At 36.9% G+C, this 9,265-nt stretch overlaps 1 long non-coding RNA gene across 1 annotated transcript; it reads left to right on the plus strand.

The window, feature by feature from the left end:
- Window positions 1–3,022: 3,022 nt before the first annotated feature.
- Window positions 3,023–7,604, plus strand: LOC119826553. The gene is made up of 3 exons (XR_005287445.1): window positions 3,023–3,246; window positions 4,780–4,900; window positions 5,862–7,604. It is a non-coding gene; the product is annotated as an uncharacterized LOC119826553 (long non-coding RNA).
- Window positions 7,605–9,265: the final 1,661 nt, after the last annotated feature.

The following is a 9,265-nucleotide window of genomic DNA, read 5'->3' on the forward strand; positions in this document are numbered from 1 at the left end:
TCTTTTGATATGTGTATTGCTATGAGGCTCGTGACTTTACCTGTCTTCTAGCATGACTTGCTCCCTGGACCACTGGCTAGCATCTCTCTCAGTTTGGCTTTCTCACCTAAATTTCTTTCCAGCTACTGAACTTTTAGCTTTTTATTAACCAATGAGAGTAATACGTATTCATACTTTAGGAAAGAATTGTTCCACAGCATTCCCCTTGTTTGTTTAATTAAAAGTGAAGGTTTTAACCTTGATATTATATACCACAAAACAGCTAATAAGTAAAAATTATCGTAACAATATCCATTCCATTTGCATTTGACAAAAATGGAGAAAATATTTAATTATCTATCTTATTTTGGTGAGTCTAAAGTTTTGTATCTATTTACTTTCTATTATAACTAAGGAAATGTCCAATTATAACTATTTAGTCTTCAACTCCATCAAAGAACCCAGAGGGTGAAATGTTACCCAACGACAGGGACATCAGACTGCCTGGACAGTTCCACTGTAACATTGGGACATCCGAATCTGCCCTAAAAGCCTAGCATATCTGACAGACTTTCCTGTGAAGCAGAAAATTTTGAAGGACTGTTCAACCTAATCTTGTCAAAGTTAGTCAGTCGCCTTTCTTGTATCCTGCTAGTTCAGTTTGGAAAGTAACCATCAGCAACTGAGGCAAGGGTAGTTTCTTTTTCACATGGTTAGCTTTTGCTGTAAGAAACAAACTCCATATGGAATTTCTTCAGTGCCCATCATTTTCTCTATATTAATTGGTGCCAGAAAAAGACTATTTCTTACTATTGAGAAAAGTTTTGAATACTTGTTAAATGCTATATGCCATATTCTTTGTCTTTGATGTGTTTGAAGACTGCCTATATATCTGAAATATATCTATGTTCTTGAAAACCTGCCTGACATGACTACAAATTTGCTATTACAGATTATTATTAATCTATATTTCTTGGTTATATATTAGTTTTTAAATGAGATGCATAAACATAATAGCATAAACCAGATTATAAATACACATACAGTATAACAAAATTTGTATCAATAAACCAAAGTCCATACTAATGTAAAATATGTGAGATTGATAGTAGTATTTTGGATTTTTTTTTTTTTTTTTGGTTTTTCGAGACAGAGTTTCTCTGTGGCTTTGGAGCCTGTCCTGGAACTAGCTCTTGTAGACCAGGCTGGCCTCGAACTCACAGAGATCCGTCTGCCTCTGCCTCCCGAGTGCTGGGATTAAAGGCGTGCGCCACCACCGCCCAGCAGTATTTTGGATTAAAGGAGATTCTATAATCTACCTTTTATCTTATCATTTCTCTTTTCCCTTTTTTATTTTGAGAAAAAGATTCCTCAATCTAATCTCCTTTGTTTAGCTTTTTTCCTGACAATTCTCCATAACAAGTTGTATCCATGTATAATAAATTATGATAACAAACATTCATAATTTATTTTTGGGAATGTGGGAGTATGTCTCTAGAATATTTTTGCTAGTTGGGGTGCTGGCAGTTCTGGGGGATCCAGAGAAATTTTAGTATTATTGTCAAGTCCTTAGTATTATTGTCAAACCTAAAAAAAGGGTATTAGATTCAAGGTTCTTGATTTGAAATAAAAAAAGGGTGATATAGATATGAACCTATCTTGAAAAAAAGGAAGGATTTAGGTATGATAAGAATAAGTGGATTATTGAATCTACTCTAAAAGAAAAAGATATAATAAGATAAAAAGCTAGATTATTGAATTTACTTTTTAAAAACAACTGTTACTTTTAAATGTTTTACATTGGTTTGAACTTTTGTATATTATATACAAATTTTGTATATTGATACAAATTTGAGATTAATTTTGTTAAAACATACAACAAATACATTTCTAATCTTGTTCAATGTATTGTAGCTATTCATCTCATTTGAAAATGTGATGCAAATTTCTAGTCCTTGAAAATTGTTATTACTAACTGTTTAGGATAAGAAGGAAATACTGGTCAGTAGTTAATCACCTAGTATAATCAAACTTGTAGTCACATTAGGTATGTTTTCAAGGTCAAAAAAGATTGATTTTATATAGCTCATTTATATAATTCTAGAGAATATGGCATTTAAGGATGATTTAATAACCTATGAGCTTCTTTTTATGACAATGAGACATGTCTGCTCCTGGCAGCACCAGTTTACTTCAGGGAAGATAAATTCCACATGGAATTTACATTCTTTTCCCTCCCAGGCCAACATATATTTTTAAACAGACTGTAATCTGTGTGTAGATATTTTTTCTTTTGCCTGAATGTGGCCTTACAGCTCATCTGTAACCTTTTCTATCTGTATGAGCAAAAACAAAACAGAACAATACAAACGTACTATGTAATTTATACCATGTCGATTCCCTGAGAGTCTAGCCTCATGGCAGAGGCTTATGTATCCCCAGCTCTGAGGGCCATGTTTACCGCCCCAACTCTGGAAAGTTTCTTGTTTCATGCCCACAGCAAGTAGAAAGCTGCTCAGAAACACCATAAAAGTGTTTGGTGGCAGGACCTCTTAAAAGAGCTCCTGTTTTTGCTGCTAGCACGGAGCCTGAGGGCTGCATTTTAAAGGAGCTGTGCCTCTCCTCACTGTCACCAAACAGAGCCCACTGGAGAAAAAGCAGCTACCGAGAGCACATGCTTAACTCCATTCTTGTGTGTGTTGACTCACTTTTTAAGCTTTATCAGGTTTTATGTGGAAATAGAGAGTACATGGTGGAACGCCAAATGTATCTGGTTGTTTCCTGTCCCTACTGCCTGTTCCCAAATACCCGGCAACTGCTTCTCAAATTAACACCCAGAGGCTTATATTAATTATAAATGCTGGCTGATGGCTCAGGCTTGTTACTATCGAATTCTTAAAACTTAAATTATCTTGTTTCTATTAATCTACGTATTGCCAAGTGGCTGGTGGCTTTACACATCCTCCATCCTGCTGTGCTCCCTCTTCTCTCTCTGTCCTCCTCCTTCCCAACATTCTCAGTTTGGTTTTCCACCTAACTTCTTGCCCAGCTACCGGCCGGGCAGTTTAATTCACCAGAGGGAGTAATACATATTCATAGTGTAGGCAAGGACTGCTCCACAGTATACACCTGAAAGGAAATTGTACCACCCCTGATTGCACCAAACGAGGAACACCTCACTGCAAATTCTAACATCCAGTGACCCCTCATCAAGAGACAGCTCCTCGGAACATCATCGCCTGAGAGTCTGTGAGGATGGGAATACTGGTGAGTTTGCTTTGGGTTTCTACAGCTCTCCATTGCCACTGAAAATAGACATTTACATGTACTGTGCGGCATCCATTTTAGCACCGTACCTGGTGTCAGGAATGTATGGGGCATGTGAACCAGTTTAGCATGAAAAATACATGATATGCCTTGCTTATTTTACAATATTTTCTGATAACAATGATTGTAATCATTGCAAATTTCATCTCAGGGAAAATATTCATAAGGTTATGTGTGTTAGTCATTTTTTAAAAGTGAAACCATCGATGAGGGGTTGAAATTCCCTTGGGTTCTTGACTGTGGCAGCATCTTATGCCATTTATAGCTAAAAATGAGAAATCAAAGACGTAAGAAATGAAAGTCATTGTTAAAGGAAGTGTTAATGAGCTAAAACTTTCGTTAAAACACAGAAATTAAGACTCATAACATGCCAGGTTACACCGATGTGAGCCTGCTCCACCTTGACTAAAAGTCAGAGAGTCTGAGCTTATTCTTTCTCTCTCCAAGTTGTTGACACAGGTGTGGCTACAGTAAGAGATCCTGACCTAGGGTATGGTTTATTAGTACTTTGAGTATAGAGGTAGATCCATCCCACCTTGACAGAAGATCAGAGAGTTCAAGTCTATTCCTGAACCTTCAAGGAGATTGGCTGCCTGCAGGACCCTTGATTTATTTCTAGTGTCCTGTTAATGAAGTCTGTTGCCTCCACCATTCCATTTTGGGGTGAAGTATAAAAGCATGTGGAATATAAACTTGGGCAGATTCAGTATTCACTAAGTTCCCCTCCTGGTACTATCATATGTCTCTGTATTTCTTTTGTTTGTCTGTCTGTTCTGCCTAACATTTTTATTTTTTTTATTTTTATTTTTATTTTTTTTGGTTTTTCGAGACAGGGTTTCTCTGTGGCTTTGGAGCCTGTCCTGGAACTAGCTCTTGTAGACCAGGCTGGTCTCGAACTCACAGAGATCCGCCTGCCTCTGCCTCCCGAGTGCTGGGATTAAAGGCGTGCGCCACCACCGCCCGGCTTGCCTAACATTTTTAATACACACACCCCTACCCTGGAACATATGAAACTGTTGAGGCTGCACCCTGACAATAGCAGAGTCCAGGACAGACAGAAATTAATAATAATGGCTGGAGCACTGGAACAGGCATATACCAATAGCAACTGAGAATGGAATGCTTGGGATGGATATTCACAGACAAGAAGGCAAAATTAAGAGGGGACCATTCACTGAAGTGCTTAGGAAACAGAAGTGTGATTCAATGCAGAGACTGATTCAAAACAACAACAACAACAAAAAAAAAAAACCACTGATGCTTCAAGTTTGGAAAATTCAATCAGAGAAGAAAATATATTTAGAAGGTAAAATTAATCAAAAAAATGAAAGAACGAAAAATTCGTTATATTTATTTCACCCAGTTGTAGCTCTGCATCCATGCCTGCCATTGCTATGGTGTACAACAAGAGACACACTAATGCTTCAAAAGTGTGGATCTACAGTGATAGAAGCTTGTCTTTATCTTACACAGGGCATGCTCTCTATTATTGATGAAAAGGGATCCTATGTGGAGAAAATCTTCGGAACGATAGCCAACAAATCCTTCTGAAATCTCAAAGAAAAGCTTTGTACTGTTGATGAAGTAAGCTTGAGTAAGCAATCTGTCCTTGTTATAGCATCTATCTTAAAGAAAGTATTAGCATCCTCCACATGGTGCATCCCTCTAGAGATGCATAAGTCCTTTCCTTCCTTGACATAAGTTGATGCTGATAATTTCTTTCTATGTGATGACCTAAGGATCAGAGGCATTGTAGATAAGATGTCTGAAGAGCTTAAGGATTCATCACAAAGACACAGTTGAAAATCTTCTGTTAGAAGATAACTTCCCCATATGTTAGATATGCTTTGCTTTGCCATTGCAAATGACCCTTTGACAACAGCATGTGAGGGTATAACAAAACAAGTATTTATAGTGGAAAAAGTGTGATTTACAAATCATGTCTTAAATCATTATTACCATATATAGATATAGATATATAGATAGTCCACTGATGACCTATAATGGGTACAAAGAGTGTTGGATTTTGTCATACATGAAATTTTTTCCTTCTCTACCAAAAAATAAACAAAGTACTTCCACATTTACCAGATAAGGGCACCTTAATCCCATGTCAGATAATCAAGAATTCGCCTAATCTACGCATGAATAGTCTATCACATTGAATTTGCCATGGAGCTGTCTATAAGCAGTGGCTCTAGAGCAGATACCATTGGTTTATTGTTACTTGGACTTTTTCTGAGTTAACCACTCCATAGACTCTGGAGCTGTGGCACCAGACATCAAAGAGAGTGATAAAATTTACCAGAATCAAGATTTACCACCATTCAAAATCAAGTATGTGGTTCACACAAGTGTTATTGTTATACTGTTAAAAAATAGGTATATTGTTAGCACTGTGTAGAGTTGAGATGAAGTTCACAGTTGATTTTCTTGGTTTGATAATATTTGTCTCATTGATTTGAACAAATATACTCAAAAACTCATTTTTACTAAATTGGTGTTGAATCTGTAATCTAACAATGTATCGAGATGACAGTTTATATTTCATTTAGCAGTGAGCAACAGAACAACTTCTGCATCCAGTACCATGAAAGGCCATAGTGTTCTACAGAACCAGAAACTGGAGGATGAAGACCGAATCAGCATCTAGATTGGCCATACTATCTTCCTGCCCATGATTTTCTCAGTACTAGAGACTTGAATCCTCAGAACTCCACTGGGCTACATGCATCACTTTCTATATTATTGCACTGAAAACTATTTTTGGAAATCACTTAGAGCATTTAACAGAATTTGTTTGAATCTTCTGCTTTTGTACAGAAATGAGAATTCTTTTCAAAGATCTTGAACATCACCATTAACCAGCAGAGAAATCCAGAGGGCTGCTCATAAGAGTATGGATTTAGCCTTGAGTAAGAACTCAGGTTCCAACTCATTCCATTCGAGGGCTCCTTTCCACCTTCCACTTATCCATAGGTCAGAAAAGCTTATTATATGACATTCCTTCTGTTCATCTATTTTACCATATGATATCAGTTACAAATATTTTTCACTTACAATAATTTTATGCTGTATATTACACACTTTATTGTTTTAATAAATGTCATTCAATAATTTCATATCTTAGATTTGTTCATAGTTGTCCCTAGTCTTTGGAGGATGCCATCTGGCAGTCTTCTCCTCTATATCAGTTACTCGGGGACCTGCAGTTATGTGGCAGAGTCATTAGAATCAAATTATTAGTCTTTTATTCTGAACTCCTATCACATGAAGGGATTTCTGAAACTGTATTCATCCATCATCCCTTCAAGTTCCATACTTAGTTTAGTAGCTTTGACAATACTGTTTACAAAGTAATATCCTGGTATTCTTAACTGAGTCAATCTTCATGCTGGAATGAGTTGATAAGGGAAGTATTTCCAGGCTGTAAGCTCAAAGCTTCAAATTGTTAGGAGGATCACCTGTTTTGTTAGTATCTCCAGCCTCCTTACTACTTCAAGTAAGTGGAATTTAATAGTTTTTGAGATATTATCACTAATTCACAGAATTTACCCTGAGATTCCCATAGATCTCACTGTTGGCAGATACCTTTTACCCCTTTGAAAATGGTAACCACACAAGCATGAAGATAAATGGAGCTAATGGAGCCTATGAATCTGAAAAGTATAAAACAGACAGCTCAGAGGTTGAACAAGGAGCCCATGACTCTGGAGACACAAACACAAAGAAAGAGAAACACCTGACCCTTCTGATTAATCCACTTTCGCAGCAGCATAGATTGTAGAGTCACTGTCTTCAACAACAGGGAGGGTTCATTCACTGTTTCCAACCACAGGAAATGCTGCAGAATAATCAGGCCTTTGAAATCTCTAGCTATTCCAAAATATTCTCAGAAGGTGAGCCTTGAATTGTTCAATCATGATGCTCATTATCATCACCCTGATCAAAATCATCAGCATCAACATCATCAAAATCATCATCATTGTCATCATCATCATCATCAGTATCATCACCGCCATCACCCTCATCGCCATCATCATCATCATCACCCTCTTCACCCTCAGGACCATCATCCTCAGGACCATCATCATCATCTACAGTCACCTTGTGTCACGCAGCAGATGGGCATTTAGTTCTTCCAGTGATTAGATCTTCTCTGAGCCGTTAGTTCCATCGGTAAGCACTTTACACAGATCTTTTCCATTAGCGAGTTTTTAAACCAAGTTTTGTAGATAGGAAAATTAACTTTATTGAGGCATCAGTAACAGAATCTTCAACACAATTGTATTTTAAAGAATTGGGTAAATAGCAATCCATCTAACTTGGTGTGTGTATGTGCCAGAGGGTGAGATGGTGGGGAGGAAAAAAATTAAAATAGTAGTTGTGTATGAAACTGTTAAAAATTGAATTGTAAAATATACTACCAGTTCTTAAATATTTTGTCTTGTGTATATACATATATATATATATATATATATATATATATATATATATTATATGACAAATTTCTATCACTCATGCTGAAGATGTAAGTTTTATCAGAATGTAAATGTAGGTAATATTTCTCAGCGTGTCCCCAGACTATCACACTTCTTGTCAAACTCACTAAATAACCTGTTGGAAAAAAATAAATACATTCTCAGATATTACCTAATCGCAGAAACTAGACTGCTGTAAAATTTAAGAATATCTTTTAATAAAAGGTAATGTGTGGAGAAAATGTAGGAAAGCAGACACTGACAATCAAAGTTACAGTCCATTTGTGGTCCAGAATCATAACATACAGATGTGGATTCCACAACTGAATGGCAGTACTGGGTCATGTACGCTTCTGCTCAAGAGTGAACCAACACAGTAGACTACGAGATGCTCCCAGACTTCCACTGTTCTGCACCGTGTACCATGTTTAAGAAGGCTGGTTTGTAAAATTAAGTCCTATACTCAGTTGGATATCTGGGTGTGTGGGGTCAGGATATTGGAGATATTACTCGTGCTCTATTTTTTTAATTTTTGACATTATAATTACAACATATCTCCCATTTCATTCCCACAAATCCTCCCATATACCCCTCACCACTCTCCTTAACATTCATTTCTCACTAAGTGCTATTTCATGCATATATGTATAGGTAAATGCATATCTATTCCTAAACGTTAACTGTCCAGTCAGTTTAATGTTATTTGTATGTACGTTTTCAGGGATGACTCCTTGAAACAGGACAACCAATTGGTGTGTTCTTCACTGGGGATGACCACCCCTCCCTGTTCCAGTCTTCCTCCATCGCCTTTGTTTCTTTGTCTAGAGTTGAGGCCTCCGGGACTTTTGCCCACTCATCTTCCCATATGCGTGTGTGTTGTCCTTGTTCAGCTAATGTGTAGAGAGTCATGTCGGTGAGGTTTTATGGGTAAGGCTCAGGGATCATTGCAGATGATGGGGAGGAAAGAGCAAACTCCTAAGGATTGGGTAGCCTCCTCTGAGATTGTTTTCCTAGGAATTTGTGAAGGTTTATATCTTTTTTTACCAAGCTGCAAAAGGATAGAATCAAAATGATAATTTATAGCCTGTTAATTTTTACTATATTAATCCTGCCAATTCTTGAGCATGGGAGAATCTTTTCATCTTCTGTTATCTTGTTCAGTTTAACATTTGAGAAATAACTTGAGGCAGTTTGACAAAGACTTTCTTTAAGGTCTGGTGTCATTCTATGCCAAATCAATCTAGCTCTGGATGTTTGGCAATGAGGATTTTTTAATTACTGCTTCTATTTCATTAAGTATAATGTATCTGTTTAAATGGTTGACTTTATTTTCTTGAAAGTTGATGAATCATAATATCAAGAAAACCATCCATTTTATTTAGATTTCCCATGCTGGTGAAATACAGATTTTCAATGCATGTCCTTATGATTCTGGAATATCCTCAGGATCTCCTGTAAAGTCATTCCTTTTATATCTA

Source organism: Arvicola amphibius, chromosome 11 (assembly GCF_903992535.2).
Source record: "Arvicola amphibius chromosome 11, mArvAmp1.2, whole genome shotgun sequence".
Taxonomy (NCBI): Eukaryota; Metazoa; Chordata; class Mammalia; order Rodentia; family Cricetidae; genus Arvicola; species Arvicola amphibius.